This window comes from Bos grunniens, chromosome 17 (genome assembly GCF_055505025.1).
Source record: "Bos grunniens cultivar Pamir isolate PY7600 chromosome 17, Bosgru_T2T1.0, whole genome shotgun sequence".
NCBI classification, from domain to species: Eukaryota; Metazoa; Chordata; class Mammalia; order Artiodactyla; family Bovidae; genus Bos; species Bos grunniens.
In genome coordinates, this window is record NC_141181.1 from 42,107,470 (window position 1) to 42,125,000 (window position 17,531).

At 35.3% G+C, this 17,531-nt stretch overlaps 1 protein-coding gene across 3 annotated transcripts in view; it reads right to left on the reverse strand.

Moving 5' to 3' along the window:
* Positions 1 to 17,327: 17,327 nt before the first annotated feature.
* GRIA2 (glutamate ionotropic receptor AMPA type subunit 2) overlaps positions 17,328 to 17,531 on the reverse strand; it is a 184,962-nt gene continuing 184,758 nt past the window's right edge. For 2 of the 3 annotated variants that reach the window (XM_086345950.1, XM_086345949.1), the window contains exon 16: positions 17,328 to 17,523. The gene's annotated coding sequence lies outside the window, so the exon portion shown is untranslated. The remainder of the gene's footprint in view (positions 17,524 to 17,531) is intronic. The other variant, XM_086345951.1, reaches the window with a different exon arrangement.

Consider the following 17,531-nt stretch of genomic DNA (forward strand, 5'->3'; position numbering starts at 1 on the left):
CTCAGGCATCATAGTTTACCCCGACTCTTGGTATAACTTCTAATTGAGCTGCTTACTTTTGCTCACACCCCTTTGCATCCACTGTCAGACTTACTGAATTCTTAAAACCAGCTTAAACATTCACCTGCTCGATGACCATGTAAGAGTTACTTAATTTCTGCATCCAAGTGTCTTCATTTGTTAAATAGGAAAAACAGTATAACTTTCCTCAAGGATGTGGTTTGAGGATGGTATAAGATATTTGGGGCTTCCCAGGTGGCACAGTGGTAAAGAATCTGTCTGTCAATGGAGGAGATGCAAGAGATGTGGTTTTGATCCCTGGATTGGGAAGATTCCCCTCGAGTAGGAAATGGCAATCTGCTCCAGTATTCTTGCCTGAAAAATTCTATGGACAGAGGAGCCTGGTATGCTACAGTCTGTGGGGTTGCAAAGAGTCAGATCACCAAGCAACTGAGCATACACACAGAATATATTTGAGATAAAATGCTTTGCAAAGATGGCACATAGCAAGCATTCATTAGTGGTTAGTGATTATTATTTTTTAGCCAATTTTAGTACTGATCTCGGAGAAGGCAATAGCACCCCACTCCAGTGCTCTTGCCTAGAAAATCCCATGGACGGAGGAGCCTGGAAGGCTACAGTCCATGGGGTCGCTGAGGGTCGGACACGACTGAGCGACTTCACTTTCACTTTTCACCTTCATGCATTGGAGAAGGAAATGCAACCCGCTCCAGTGTTCTTGCCTGGAGAATCCCAGGGACGGGGCAGCCTGTTGGGCTGCCGTCTATGGGGTCGCACAGAGTCGAACACGACTGAAGCGACTTAGCAGCAGCAGTACTGATCTTCCTTAACTTGTGATGGGGTTACATCCCTATAAAACCATCCTAAGTTGAAAATACAAGTCAAAGATGCTTTTAATACATTTGATCTACCAAACGTAGGGGGGCCCAGCCCCCCTTAAACATGCTCAGAACACTTACATTAACCTATGGGTTGGGTAAAATAATCTAAACCAAAGACTATTCTATAATAAAGTGTTGAATATCTCATGTAATTGATTGGCTACTGTACTGAAAGTGAAAAACAGAATGAGTGTCTGTACAGAATGGTTGTAAGTGTCTGAATCTGTTGTGTGTCTTCCTGATGGCTGGCTGGTAGCTGCCACTGCCCAGGATCAGGGGAGAAGACCATATTGTATACGGCTAGCCCAGGAAAAGATCAAAGCTCAAAGTGCTGTTTCTACATAATATGTATTGCTCTCACAACATGGTAAATTAAAAAAAAAAAAAAGACAAAAACAAAGCATGAGGTGAACCATTGTAAGTCAGAGACCTTCTATACATAAATTCCATCTGTCACTTCCTTGTTCCAAATTTTCTGTTGACACCCATCACGCTTGAGTAAAATCCAAAGATCTTAACCTGACCCCAAGCCCTAAAAATCTTGACCACTGGCTCACCAGACCCCATTTCTAACTGCTGTCTCTGAGCTCACTGTGTTCAAGCCAACAAAATTTGGGATTCCCCAAATTTTCTAAGCTCTTCGAGCTTCACTTCACACATCTGGGTACCACTGCTTGCCACTCTTCACCCAGACCTTTGCCAAACTTTCTCGCTGCATTTATATTTTTGCTCATATTTCATCCAGATTTCAAAGGTGACATGCATTCTCTGAATACTCTCTCAACAGCAACACCCTGAATACGCATCATCTGAAGAGGTAAAGACTTTGCTTTATTTTTCTTCATGGACTCATCACCACTTTATATATATATATATATTCATATATAATATTATATATATATATATATTCATTGGTTTATTTCCAGTTCTTAAAAGAGAGGAATATCCATGAAATAAAGACTTATTTCATCAATATTTTTCTGCAACTCCATGTTTCCAGCACTGGGATAGGCCTTACTATTTATAAGTGTGCAATAAATATATGTGGGGGATGACTACATAAAATATTCTATAATTGCCTTTTTACATGTTCATCTTCTCCAGTATCTGTCTGCAATGCAGGAGACCCTGGTTCCTTTCCTGGGTCAGGAAGATCACTGGAGAAGGAATAGGCTACTCACTCCAGTATTCTTGGGCTTCCCTTGGGCTCAGCTGGTAAAGAATCTACCTACAATGAAGGAGACCTGGGTTCGATTCCTGGGTTCAGAAGATCCCTTGAAGAAGGGACTGGCTACCCACTCCAGTATTCTGGCCTGGACAATTCCATGGACTGTATAGTCCATGGGGCCCCAAAAAGTTGGACACGACTGAGTGACTTTCACTCCCCCAGTAAATATCATCTTCTCTATTTTCATTGCTTGATGAATAATGAACAAACCTAACAAATATTTATGAGGGAGAATTATTAGTGAATGAATGAACATAATATAGTCAGAAGAGAATTTCCATGTAATTAGAGAAGACGTAGTTAGCTGCACAGCCTTATATGTTAAAACCCAAACAATTCATCTACAGGAAATTAAAACTGTCTCTTTTCTTTTTTTTTTCAGATTATCATTTCTGGTAAACATTTTGTTCCTTCTGACTGATTAAATTCAAGTTAGATACTACAAATATGAATATGTAGTTGCATAGTAGAAATAGCTTCCAGTATCCTTCACACCTAAAAACAGATCCAATAATTAAAAGTCAATAACTGTATATTCTGAGTTGCCATTGATAAAAACTCAGTAAGCTCAATTCAACATGCAAAAGTCTCCTTGACTTTTAAAATGAGTGAGTTTTTTCACTGATTATATTGTGGCCTAAATTCTGAATTCCAATGGCAAAGGTAATAATGTTTGAAAGAACAGACAGAGGCCACGGGGTTGCAGACAGGAGCAGCGTGGCAGTATCTGGTAGAAAAAAACTTCATTAGTCAAACCCTCTGAAGGTGCACAAGCTGGAATCAAGATTGCTGGGAGAAATGTCAATAACCTCAGGTATGCAGATGACACCACCCTTATGGCAGAAAGTGAAGAGGAATTAAGGAGTCTCTTGATGAAAGAGAAAGAGGAGAGTGAAAAAGTTGGCTTAAAGCTCAACATTCATAAAACTAAGATCATGGCATCTGGTCCCATCACTTCATGGCAAATAGATGGGGAAACAGTGGCAGACTTTATTTTGGGGGGCTCCAAAATCACTGCAGGTGGTGACTGCAGCTATGAAATTAAAATACATTTACTCGTCTGAAGGAAAGTTACGACCAACCTAGATAGCATATTAAAAAGCAGGGACATTACTTTGCCAAAAAAGGTCCGTCTAGCCAAGGCTATAGTTTTTCCAGTAGTCATATAGATGTGAGAGTTGGACTATAAAGAAAGCTGAGTGCCGAATAATTGATGCTTTTGAACTGTGGTGTTGGAGAAGTCTCTTGAGAGTCCCTTGGCCTGCAAGGAGATCCAACCTGTCCATCCTAAAGGAGATCAGTTCTGGGTGTTCATTGGAAGGACTGATGTTGAAGCTGAAACTCCAGTACTTTGGCCACCTGATGTGAAGAACTGACTCATTTAAAAAGACCCTGATGCTGGGAAAGATTGAAGGAGGAAGGAGAAGGGGAAGACAGAGGATGAAATGGTTGGATGGCATCACTGACTCAATGGACGTAAGTTTGGGTAAACTCCGTGAGTTGGTGATGGACAGGGAAGCCTACTGTGCTGCAGTCCATGGGGTCGCAAAGAGTCGGACACGACTGAGCGACTGAACTGAACTGAACTGAAAGTGCTTATGCTTTAAAATATTTCTTAATATAGGATTTTTCCAAGATCTTCCTGAAGAGTGGTTAGAAATACATTTTTGTTTGAAATTCTCTCTGACAAAACTAGCTTGAAAAAAATAGCAGAAAGTATCTCTTCAAGAAATAATTGAGATATTTTTACTACTGAAAGAGAAGGTGCAAAGATTCATTTTATCTTTTTTAAGAAGAAAGAGAAAAACTCTATTGAGAAGAGGTGTTTCAGTCTGCTCTGGTTACACAAAAACATATTTCAGGGTAAACAAAAATACCATTTGGGGAGCCCACACACAGGTGATTTCCTGCCCTGAATAGGAAAGTGAGGACATGACTGTAACCACACTAAGGGTAGCTTATTACATACAGAGATCAGGAAGTTCAGGTTCTGACACTTCCTAGCTCCTGAAATATGGGCATGTATTTTTAATGGCTCTTTATCAATCACTTTTGTCATCATGACACCTATCTAAGATGACTGCTCTAAGGAAAAAATTAATGTCACCTTTGTTCCAGAACACCACACTCTGGGGAGCAGGAACATGGCCCTTGCTGATGCGCAGCTGCTAAATGAGATACTCCTGTTGGCTGGAATATAAATTGATACAGCCACTGTGGAGAACAGTATGGAGGTTCCGTAAAAAAATTAAATGTATAGTTGCCATATGATCCTGCAGGATCACTCCTGGGCATATATACGGAGAAACTCTAGTCCAGAAAAATACCACATACCCCGATACTTACAGCAACACTATTTATAATAGCCAAGACATGGGAACGATCAAAATGTCCATCAACAGAGGAATGAATAAAGAGGCTGTAGTACATATATATAATGTAATATTACTAAGCCATAAAAAACAATGAAATTATGCCATTTGTAGCAACATGGAAGGACCTAGAGATTGTTGTAACCCAGAGAGAGAAAGACAAATAACATACAATATTGTTTACTTGTGGAATCAAAGAAAAAGAGATAAAAATGAACATATTTAAGAAACAGAAATAGATCCATACATAGGAAACAAATTTATGGTTACTACAGGGGAAAGGGAAAAAAAGGAAAAGTTAGGAGTTTGGGATTAACAAACACACTAATATATATACATATAATAGATTAAAAGACAAGGACCCACTGTATAGCATGGGGAGCTACACTCAATACTCTGTAATAACCTACAGGAAAAGAAGCTGAAAAAAAGAAATATATGTGTGTGTAATTGAATCAATGTGCTGTACACTTGAAACTAACACAATATTGTAAGTCAACTATATCTTAAATATATATATAATTTAAAATAATTTTTCAAAAATAAAAAATATGAGTATAAGGTAGAGAGAGCTTCCTGAAGCTGATGTGCAGGAGAGAACTGGTTCCAGCACCAATGCCACACCCAAGACTTTTCTGGTGTTTTCCAGCTCCCAAGGTTTGCAGGGCATGGTCTCCTCTGCTTGAAAGGCTCTTCCTCCGTTACACTCTCTCTGTGCCCCCACATCCTACTTATTTGTCTTCTAGGTCTCAGCTTTCCTGTCATCTTTCCAAGGAGGCCCATGCCACCTGACTCAGACTGGAAAGGCCCACCTTGTTCTCAGGGAACATTCTTTGCTTCACAACTCAGTTTTTCCTGTGATTATTGTGCAAAATCTCTCTCACCCGTCACACTAGTAATTCTAAAAAGGGCAAGGACTGGTGTGTTTTCTTCAACGCTTTATCTTCAGAGTAGAATAAAGATGCTGCCCACATAAGTGAATGCTCAATAAATGTGTGTGGGATGAATTAACAGATAATTTAAATGCACATCTCAGAAAAATAAAGAATAGGACAGGAGACATCAAAGGACTGAGACATATGAGAGGGACCAGTGAAAGCAAAGACATTTAAAGAAGATCTTGAACAATTTGCCTTTTCCTATAAAACAGAGGAAACTTCATTGCCAGAAGAACTGTGTATTATTGTGTGGTACAGAGCCTGTCATGTAATGAATGTTCAACAAATATTCATTCAGTGGATGAATATATAATTAAAAGAAGCCACGCAGTTAACATAATCCCACTGGATGCTGATATAAGACAACCTAGATGTGATTTTTAACACAAGAAAGAATACTTGATTGTTAAAAATGAAATAAATTGTAATTTCAGAAACAAAAACATTAAGGACTACTTGGAGATTTTTTTTTTTTCTGTTGGATTTATAGAATGTTCAAAATGCCTTGATTAGTATATGTATATATTCAACGTGGCTTAGATGGTAATGAATCTGCTTGCAATGCAGGAGACCCAGGTTTGATCCCTAGGTCAGGAAGATCCCTGAAGGAAGGCGTGGCAAAACACTCCAGGTTTTTTTTTTCCTAGAGGATCCCTTGGACAGAAGAGTCTGGCAGGCTACAGTGCATGGATTTGCAAAGAGTCAGACATGACTGAATGACTAAGCACACACACACAAAACAGAGATACAGAATGTGAAGGGAAATAACCAGCTCTGAAAGGATTTCTCCTACATATACAAAAATGTGAAAATGTTATTTACTTTTTTAATGTTTATTTTTATTTATTTAATAGTAGCTTAAGAGTCAAACATAACCAAAAATGGACAGAAGGAGGCACAACATTTACTGAGAACGTAATTTCAGTTTTGAATCTGATCATATTGTCCCTGGAAATTTCTAGCTATAGGTGGGGCTTAGGGTCAGATATGTCATTTCTTTTGCTTCTATTGCATTCAGGTGTGATGAACATGATATTATTGAACTCATAGCATTCTTGTAGTAGAAGCATTGATATATGTAAAATGTTTAAAAGTGACTGGCAGCTAGCTGAGAGTCAATGAACATTAGCCATTATTGTAAATAATATCACTGATATCAATAAGTATACTAGACAATTAAATAACTAGTTTTAGAATGGAGGATAGAGAGCAGGTCTGTCCACACACATTGGGGAAAAGTCAGCAGAGATGATGATTAAATCTATAGGAAAAAATGGGTTTACCCAGAGAGAGAGTCTACAGGTTGGGAAGAATTGAGATAGAAGGGAAAAAAGAAATCTTCCGGGAATATTTATATCTATATTGTAGTTACTAAGAGTTTATTCAGTTAAGGAGGCTAAGAAGAAATGGAAACAGTACAGGCCTTTTGGAAAGGAAATCATAAAAATGGTTAAACTAAATGAATTTCAGTTGATTAGGAGATATTTACAGGAATCTGGTCACAAAATATGATTTTAAAAAGCAGGAAAAAAATACTTATTTATACCAAATAACCCCTGTAGTCAGTTATATTTTCTCCTATGAGTGGGTTTTTAGCAATATTTTATATTTTTATGTAATTAGAGTGCATGCAATTTCCATCTCCAAATTAGTGCCCCAAACCTTAAATTTAGTTTTGGGACAGTCTGGAGGGAGCTTTTTTTTTTAATCTTAGAATTAAAATCATACTGTCTTAGATTTGTCAGGAAGGCAATGTTTGTTTGCTGAATGTGAATGCATTAATAAATGAATAAAATTGATGAGATTAACCAAAAAAAGCATTATGTAAAAATAACGTGCTCTAAAGAAGTTTCTTGGGAGAAGGCGATAATTTGTTAAATGTTGTTTCTGTTTTCTTAGTAATTCTGCTCTGGCTCCAAGCTGGACCAAAGAGAAGCTACTGTGAAGCCCTGTTTTAGATGGCAGTTAGCAATTCTGTTATCCCTGGACACATCTGTCAGGAGCTCATCCTCACCTGAGTGATGTACTTCCCACAGCACATCCTACCTGCCCTCCATCCACCATCCACAGCCTCCCCCCGCCCCCACCCCCCGACCAGACTTCACTCTATACCATCTTCTCCATGTATATCCAGAGATGTTCTTCAGTGATGTCTGAGTGCCTGCTCTGGGTACCTGTTGATGGTTTGGTGAGTGAAACCTTAGTTTATTTTTACTTTTAAGGATACATGTTTATCACATAGTGTTACTGTAGCCAGTATCTTCCCATGTGAAATTTACACATGCCCCATAGGAAACTTGCTTCCTCCTCCTACCAGCTCCATGACCTTGAAAAAATTATTTTACCTTCCTGTGCCTCAGATTTTTCATCTGCAAAATGAGAATTAAAAGCATAGTGTATACATCAGGTAGCACTACTGGTAAAGAGCCTGCCTGCCAATGCAGGAGATGTAGGAGATGCAGGCTTGATCCCTGGGTCGGGAAGATTCCCAGGAGGAGGGCATGGCAACCCACTCCAATATTCTTGCCTGGAGAATTCCACGGACAGAAGAGCATGGCAGGCTACAGTCCATGGGGTCGCAGAGAGTTGGACAAGACTGAAGTGACTTGGCACGTACCTCACGACACATTTGCATCATGCACATCACACACATTTAATGTGATGTTGAACAGAATATGTGCTTTGTAAGTGCAAGCTATCATCATCCGTATTTTTAAACAGGGTTTTAAGTACTCAAAGACAAGTAAGATATATTTACTCCCTGCCTTCAGGAAGCTCGCACTTCAACAAAGGAAATTGACATTTAAGCAAATCATGGAAAATACAGCATCACTAGCTGCAGAATTGGAACACAAAGCATTTAGTCAGGTTTGCTTGGGGTAAACATAAACCCTGGAGAAGGAAATGGAAACCCACTCCAGTATTCTTGCCTGGAGAATCCTGTGGACAGAGGAGTCTGGTGGGCTGCTGTTCATGGGGTCGCACAGAGTTGGACACAAGTAAAGTGACTTAGCATGCATGTACACTTGGGATTCAGTGGTTGTAGGGGATTCAGATCATGTGGTACAAGAAAGGGACATCTTTACGTGCTAGTTGAGAGATTAGCTGGCTTATGTTAAATTATGTATCAGAAAGATTTGTGTCGAGTCATACTGATAAGAATGGAGAATAAAAAGGGCAATCGTGGTCCCACAGATGCCTGAGGAATGAGAACTGGCAAAGTGGAAAGGCACATTATCAACACATAAACATGGAATATAAAGTGAAAATAGGAAACCATGGATGCTTTTCAGGCACAAATGATAAATCTTATGACTCTGAAAATGTTTTTGTGTTTTGCCATTGTATCGGGAAGGACAGTATGGTAATAGGAATAATATGATAATGCATTAAAAAAATGAATGTAAGCTTGAGAATTAAACATAAAAATGTGTTGAAATATATAAATTATTGTAAAAATAATACATTTTATATGCAGATGCTTTATATAAACTAAAATCCCAGATATTAGTATTTTAAAATTTCATAGAACTGAACAATACTATCTTTATGTACATATTAAAAAATAAACATTAAAATGCATATTTGACACTGTATAGTCCATCCAGGGTTTTAATCAGTTCTTCAAGTTTTTATTTGCAAAATGTTTTTACATTTTCTAGGCACTATTTACTAATTAATAATGAATTGATGCTTTTGAACTGTGGTGTTGGACTGCAAGGAGATCCAACCAGTCATTCCTAAAGGAAATTAGTCCTGAATATTCATTGGAAGGACTGATGCTAAAGCTGAAACTCCAATACTTTGGCTACGTGATGCGAAGAACTGACTCATTTGAAAAGCCCCTGATGCTGGGAAAGATTGAAGGCATGAGGAGAAGGGGATGACAGAGGATGAGGTGATTGGATGGCATCACTGACTCAACGGACATGAGTTTGAGTAAACTCTGGGAGTTGGCAATGGACAGAGAGGCCTGGTGTGCTGCAGTCCATGGGGTTGCAAAGAGTCGGACACGACTGAGTGACTGAACTGAACTGACCTGAAAGATGAACATGTTATTTCCTTACCAATTATTAGACTGAAAGATTTTTCTCCTTATAGATATTTGACATCAAAAAAAATAAGTATGTTCAAAAATTTTTATAGCAATAACATTTAAAATTGTCTATCAACTCTCATGATGTTTCTCTGGCCAGTTCTTTGTCATTATTTCCCTCAGAGTAAGTTTTGTTTCTGGATACAAATCCAATCACAAGAGTGCATCCTAAGCCAAAAAGTAAGCTAATAATTACCCACAAAGTCCCTCTGGATTAAGTGTGCCTACTCTTCAAAAAAATTAAAGGTGTTTGAGAACTAAAGAGATTGTGTCTGATGGGAGTAAGGAATCGGCCCTGGGTTATAATCCTGGATCGTCCATGACCATCTCCGCATAGTTGGCCAAAGATTTAACTCCTCTGCCCTGAAGATGATCACAACTCTTTGAAGCTTATACTCGTAATTAAATATCCTCTGATATTGGAAACTGTTACTCAGATACTTGGAAGGATACCCTTTTTTCCTAGCTCCAGATACCCTTTTTTCCTAACTCCAGAAAACTGTTTCCAGATTTTGAAGCACAATTTTATTCACCATAAGTTATTATTTTTTGATGAAGAAAATACAAAACATGTTTACATGGATACCATGTAAACATGACTCCAAAATTCTTCCCTGCATGGAGATGTTTTGACAGCTAAGTATGAAGAATGAATATTAGAAATTCAATTTTGAAGAATCAAATACTTTGAAATAAATCTTAAATAAAAAACAGCAAGGTATAATTTGGGGCTTGATTTAGTTACTTTGACTCTTATGTCCTATGTTACTAATTGCTTTTCTTTCAAAAGCTCTTTTAAATTATCCTTAATAATGTACTTCAATCCACTGAATATTTTTTGAGTTAAAAAAACTTGAAGGTATGTTAGCAATGTTATAAATAATCAGCAGAATAAATGCTATAGAGGATGTGGAATATTTTTAATACACACATGAACATACACAAACACAGAAACACAAACAATATTAAATAAAAAAGAACAAAGACATGCTTGTCTCTTTAACACAAATAGCTGACAGAATAATGCACATAAAACAGACTTGAAAGGCATTTCAGATACAGACTAAGTATAGTTATAAACTCAAGAGTGCATTTTAATTTAAAGACAACCCCAAATAAAGATGACAAATGTCACACTGATTATCTATACCAAACCTCACTGAGAACTAAGGCACGCATTTTCAAGATGGCTATGTAAATGTCGATATGTTATCTCTCATCTCAGGATCACGTAGAACTCAGTGTCACATGTGACTACCATTCATGACTCAGACTTCAGTAAAATTGTCCTCTGATAGTTGAGAGAACAGGCAAGTCTAATTTAGGAAGGGAGAAATGGTGGCGGGGAAGAGAGACACAGGGAAAGCAAGAGCATATAGTTCATAATACTATAGATTTCCATTTTCATAAGAATCTCAACCACCTTGCAAATCATTTTCATTAGGCTATTTCCTTGTAAATCTATATATATATTTACACAAAAGTGCTTTTAGATACGGGTCAACTATATCCAACAGCTTCAGGTTTAAATAAATACATTTTTTTTCCTTTTTGTAATACAAAATTCTTGATAATAAGATGTTGGGGAGTGGGGAAGGTGATGTTTACATAAAAAACCTCTAAACTGCATTATATTATCTCAAAAAAAAGAAGAAAAATGGAAAACAAACATACATTAATTTATAATCAATGTTGGTTCTGATTCTTACCTAATAGTCTTTCTTATCTATTAATGTTGGTAATATAAGGAGTGATAATTAAAATACTATGATTATAATACATAGCTTCCTAAATGAAACAAAAAAATTTTTTTCTTTGATTTAGGAAATTCAACAAAAGTGTAGATCCCTCCAAAACACTTTCCATCTGAAGTAAAATACCCTCAATGAATTTAGGTGTGACGATGTAAATGTTGAAATAAAATTTTTAAAATAAGTAGTAACATTCATTTTAAGAATTTTTATGAATAAATTCTCAATTGACAGGCTTGTAGATATGAAATTATCAGCTTGTTTTAAAATACTTTTTCTTCAATTTTTTTGTTGGAAGTTTAAATGTCAGATGCTATTTAGCTGCTGACCAAAAATATATTGAATGATATTTGAATAAACTCTTATCTAAAGAAACAGATTCTAGAGATATACCATAATCATATATATGGCAACAATTTAGAATTACTAAACTGTGGTATTTGTTAATGGACTTACTCTTTGAAAATAGAGATAGAAATATTGATTGATTGTCAAATTTATGGACAAGCACAATTTATGAAACTTAGGATTTTTTTTGAGAAAGGAAAATATTTTGAGTCAATATTTAAAGAGATTGTTGATGAATGTTATCAGATATCTACTTTAAATTTAAATTTGAATGTCTTGAGTTTAAAATTGTTGGACACAGAGATATAACTCTTTAATTGTCAGAGTTATCCACATACTTAGATTATTTCTAAGTTGAATCGGATCAAAATCCACATGCTTTAAAGAAAACATCATTCCTAATCATCAGAATAGAGGTTTCCAGCTTAACCATTCCTTCAATTTCTATTTATTCAAGATACATTCAATAAATACTTGTTCAACTGAATGAATGCATAACAGAATTAGTGAATGTCTTGAGATAATAAAATATATTTGGAACTGAATACTAAACTTGATTTTTCTGCACCAAGTGGAACCCCAATGCATAAACTCATTTCTTTACTTTTTAAAGAAGAGAAATGTTGCCTTATGTTTTAACTGATCATATTACACTTCCTTTCATCATCCCAGGAGACAGTCCTAGCATCCACATCCTCCAGGTGAGAAGACAAGAGACCAAGGGAGACGTGAACAAAGGCAGGAAAAGCTAGAATCCTGGTTTTGACTCCCTCCCAAGTGGTTAATCCACTCCCCCACATTCCAATTTACAATAAAATGAAATTGGCACATGAACCTGAAAAGGAAGAAAAAAAAGAAAGAAACATGACCAAATTGTGATGAATTCAGACATATCCAATGAAGTAACAGTGCATTTATGCATATCCAAAAAGGAACTTGGTTCTGAAATAGAAAAACTGATGAATACCTAGTAGGGAAAAAAGACAATTAAAAAATAATCTGAACGTGCTCGAGGGTAGAATTAAAATAGAAAATTGACTTGTGTTCATTCTAAAGTGACTTAAAGAAGGAATTCTGATGAGCAAACATTAAAGATGAAAGAGCCTTCCTTTTCCTACAGAAATTCTGTAAATTGCACATGGAGGAATATAACAATTTTGCAATTATTGAATCAGAATATGCCCGTGATGCAGAAATACAGCTTGACAGAAAATTTTTACTTCACTCTAGAAATTCTTAGTCATTTTTTTGTGGTTATTAAGAAGACTCTGAGACTGTCTTGTCTTAACTTTGACAAAATGAACTGCATTCTAAGTGACCTCAAAGTAAAATCTCAGGAAAGATTCTACTTCTTAAGTCAGAAGTAGATGGGTTAGCATGAAATAAAAGCCAAAAGGTGAGATGAATGAAACTTTAAAACTAGCTACCATTAGAAGTATAATATATAAAAAATTGCAAAAGAACAAGAAGAGAATGTAAAATGGTGAAGCAAGGAGGAAAAAATATATATATAAACACACATATTCTTATGATCTAGATTTATACCAGGCACTTGCCTACTTGCACTGGATATTTGGTCATTTGTGTTAGTCTCTGGGCTTGAATATCTTCATTTTTATGTAAATATGTTTGAACCTTCATGTACTTAGAGGGCCATATGATATCTATGAGTTGTTTGAAACACAGAAATAGAGAAGTATAATTTATTGATTAATACCTAATAGAATCCCCAATGTCATGATCTAGTCCAAGCAACATATTATGAGGGTGAATCCCTTTTAAAAAATCTGACACAACTGTCAGAAAACATTTAGTGCAACCCCAAATTCTCATTCAGAATATCATGATGATTCATTTATACTTACCCATCTTTAATGTTGGTGATTAAAAATAAATCATTTTTTAGCATTGGAACACTTTGCACGAAATGTACTCTACTTTTAAGCAGATGTTTATATCATTTGATTTCCTTTAATAAGCTTATTTAGAATTCATACACCTGGAGAAGGAAATGGCAACCGACTCCAGTATTCTTGACTGGGAAATCCCATGGACAGTGGAGCCTGGTGGCTACAGTCCATGGGGTCACAAGAGAGTCAGACAAGACATAGTTACTAAACAACAACAAAGACTTCATATAAAATTTGTGGGACTTAACCAATAAACTCTCCAAAGTTCATAGTATATTACTAATAAACCTTACATCATCAATTAAAATTGGCAATATAGAACATGTGTAACTAATTCAATCCATACACCTACTCATTTCACTTCAATTAGAGGAAAATGGAATATTTACCTAAATTGCACCTAATTATACACAACAGAATTTCAGGCTCTCTAATAAATAAACTCTTACCCAGTCTAAAACAAGTTTAAAGACCCACATGTACCTTTTAAGGCATTAAAGTATTGAGTTTTGTTTATATTTCCTAGGCTGATAACTCTAGGATATGATGAGATAGGAAATAGAAAACTGGGAAGAAAATCACATTGTATAGTTTCTAATTATTTTCAATAATGTTTTTTTAATGGTATTGTCAAGGTGTTGTATTAAAGTCATCCTATAGGGTTATTATGCTGTTAATGCTTCTCTTCATTTGCTCTATTTATTACCATGACCACCAAAATATTCACAGCATTTGCAAAGTTATGATTGCAGAATGTTAAGATTACTGTATATTTAAGCAGAGCATTAGTACACTCAACTTTGAAACATTAAATATATTCAAACTGCAAACTTTTATACAAGATATTTTATGTGCAAGTTTGAGGAACTAAAATGGTTTAATTTTAGAATATATCTTAAAGCACTGTCTAAATATTTAGATGATCATATTTGTAGAAAGACAAAGTTGCAAGATTTTTACTTTCTCATCAATACTCTCTTTCAATAAAATAAGACATGAACACTTTTTGGAAACATGTATGCCTGGAAATGTGTTACACTGTGGAATTTTTAAAGCAAGTTACTTTTCTGCTCTTCTGTTATGGTTATAACAGCAGCTGAGCTGACAAAACACAGAGCAAAATGAGGAACAAAATTAATAGTTATATTTCTACATATGCCCGAAACACTTAGTGAGTGTAAGCTCGGAATGTTGAAAATGTTAATGATTTTAGCTTAAAAAGTTATTTCTACTTTATTACAAGTGTATCATGCTAATGTATACACTGAGTAAAGGAGGTCCTTGTTGAGTAGAAACAGCTGGGTTTGCTTGGAACTACACGTAAGTACTTTTTTGTTTGTTTGTTTCTCATTATTATTAGTTTTAAGAACTATCTCATAAAAATAAATAAAGATCTTTGTCTTTTTTAAGAACATGTTTTATGTATGACTGAAGTTTTTACAACATCCGAAAAAGCCATCCGATGTTAGATTTAAAAATAAAATCAAAAGCATTTTCTGACATAGTACACATGAAAAATTGGAAATTCCAATATCTTCAATAGAAGTTGTAGAAAGTGTATGTCTCCTTGGAGCCTGACACCCACTTAACACAGCAGAAAATAAGGTACCATATACTGTAAACAAAAAAGTACATAAAGGACAGTTGTAAATTTACATAAGAATAGTTCATAAACATTTTGGTCTTTCCATAACAGTTTTTATATAAAATGAATAAAAAAACCTTTAGACAGCTGTCATCACTCTTGTTTGACCACATTTCACTTGATGCACACATATATATTTATATAACAATATATTGATGCACCGTTACATGGATATTATACTATGATTACTGCTTGTAACTGAGATGTGCATTATCCAATCAACATTATCCATAGTTGAAATACTCTTACATTTATGTATTCTTGTCATGTTGTATCTATAAAAACATGAAAATATAACTTTACATTATTTCAATTATTTACATTAGTTCAAGCTTGACAGAGAAAAATTGATAAGCTACAATTTGTAGAAGAGTAGGCCCAGAGGTACATTAAATAGCATTGATTGTATATTGTCATCTTTTTCATTTTTAAAAATCATTTTAAGTATACTATGGAAACAATTAGTCTGCAATTTGGTCATTCTAGCATTGATGATTTAAACTTAAAATGCACCTCCAACATTCCTGATGAGGAGAAATGCACTAAAATTATATTGTTTTATCCTGGAATTTGTGATTAGGGACAGCTAAATTTAAGGAAGTATATCATGATACCTCACACCACCACTTTCCATGCAAGTGATTGCTATTAAGACTCCACATTTCTCTTTCCCTTTGTGATACATAATAAATAAGAATGTTTTTAAGACACTTAGTAAAACACCAAGTGGGTGCCTGCAGAGATAGCAAAAATAAAAATATTAAAAATTATGACTGAATGTTAATAATTTTAAACTCTGAATTAATTATATTGTAAAGGGCTTCGGTGGAAATAAATGGTCTTTTATGAAGGGAAAGATAGATCCTTTAAATTTCTCAACTAGAGAAATACAAGATCTTTAGTCATGAGTTATAGATATGTGTTTTAGCCACACTGGGCATTTTAAAATAGCTATTCCACTCAAGAAATAAAAGTATAAAAAATATTTATTTTAAGGTCATTTATATTGATGACAATTGGAAGAAACTATTGCAGGTGACTCAAAAGTGCTTAAATTATTCATAATATATAAGATTTATGCCAGCTCTTAAAATTTTAAAAACAAAAACACAGATTTAGTTTATGGAATTTGATCAACAGGCATCTATCTACTTTCAAGGCATTTCTAATTTTACCTACAACTGATACTTCTCTCTCTCAAACACTTTAAAATGGAACCTCACATACTCTGGTATTTGTTTTTTAAGATTAGCTTTTAAAATATATTAGCATTTATCTACAGAGATTAAATGCTTTATATATGAGAAGACATACTAAAAACAGGTTCAGATTTTGTTTTGGGAGTTTATACTTTAAGAACCTCCTGGTCTTCTTTAAAGCGAGCTAATTTCTCTGGGAACCTAACAATTTAATAGTCTTTGAATTCACTTGACTTATTGATGACCAAACTGTAGCTAAGTAAAATTAATTGGACCACTTGCAAATAAAACAATAGAAAAATGTTTATTTCAAATGTCAAGCACTGCCAAGTAATTTTATATTAACACCAAATGTTAAAGAATAGGATACATTAAAGTTTTAATAACAATATTAAATTACTACAAGATTGACTCTTCTCTTTGTTTTCTTTCCTTAGCATGTACATATTTGGCTTTGAAAAATATGTAACTGATACCTAAAGCCTTTTAATCACTTCCCACTTAGTTTAATTGTTGTTGTCTTATCCAACCAATATGGAAGCAAGTTTACTGAAAAGCCAGTTTGTTTGTGAAAATACCTAAAAATATTTTTTTAATGTTTTTTTTCCCCTTTTTCTTATAAAACATGTCACATCTTGATGCAGTTGATGTCAAGTGTGCTTAAGTCATTATGAATCAAGAGACTAACAATAGGACTGCAGAAACGAGTTTGTTGTCTGTACAAAGACGTCAGTGAAATTAGAGTACTTCCGTGTGAGCTGTGCGTGTCCACCAAGCTTTGTCTGGAACTGGAGTAGAAAAGGATGTTGTGTTTCTAGGTAACCATTCTTTACAACTCGAGATGAATTCCACACATGTAAGAACTCTTGGCTGAAAGAAAAGTCTTCAAGATACTGGATGCCTCTCACCACTTTGTCAATAAACACACAAGAAAACCATTGTGTAAGGCACTCAAAAGGTTCTTATCAATCACGAGAGATCAGTCACACTGACATTCATTCTCATGCCAGGACTCACGTAAGGGACAGCATGCACTGCTTTTGGAAATTCTGGAGTCATAACACGTCCATTTTCTCCAGTACTTCCTGTAATTGACAGCCTCGCTTCACTCCTCAGGGCATCGTTCAAGGTCATCTTAAATG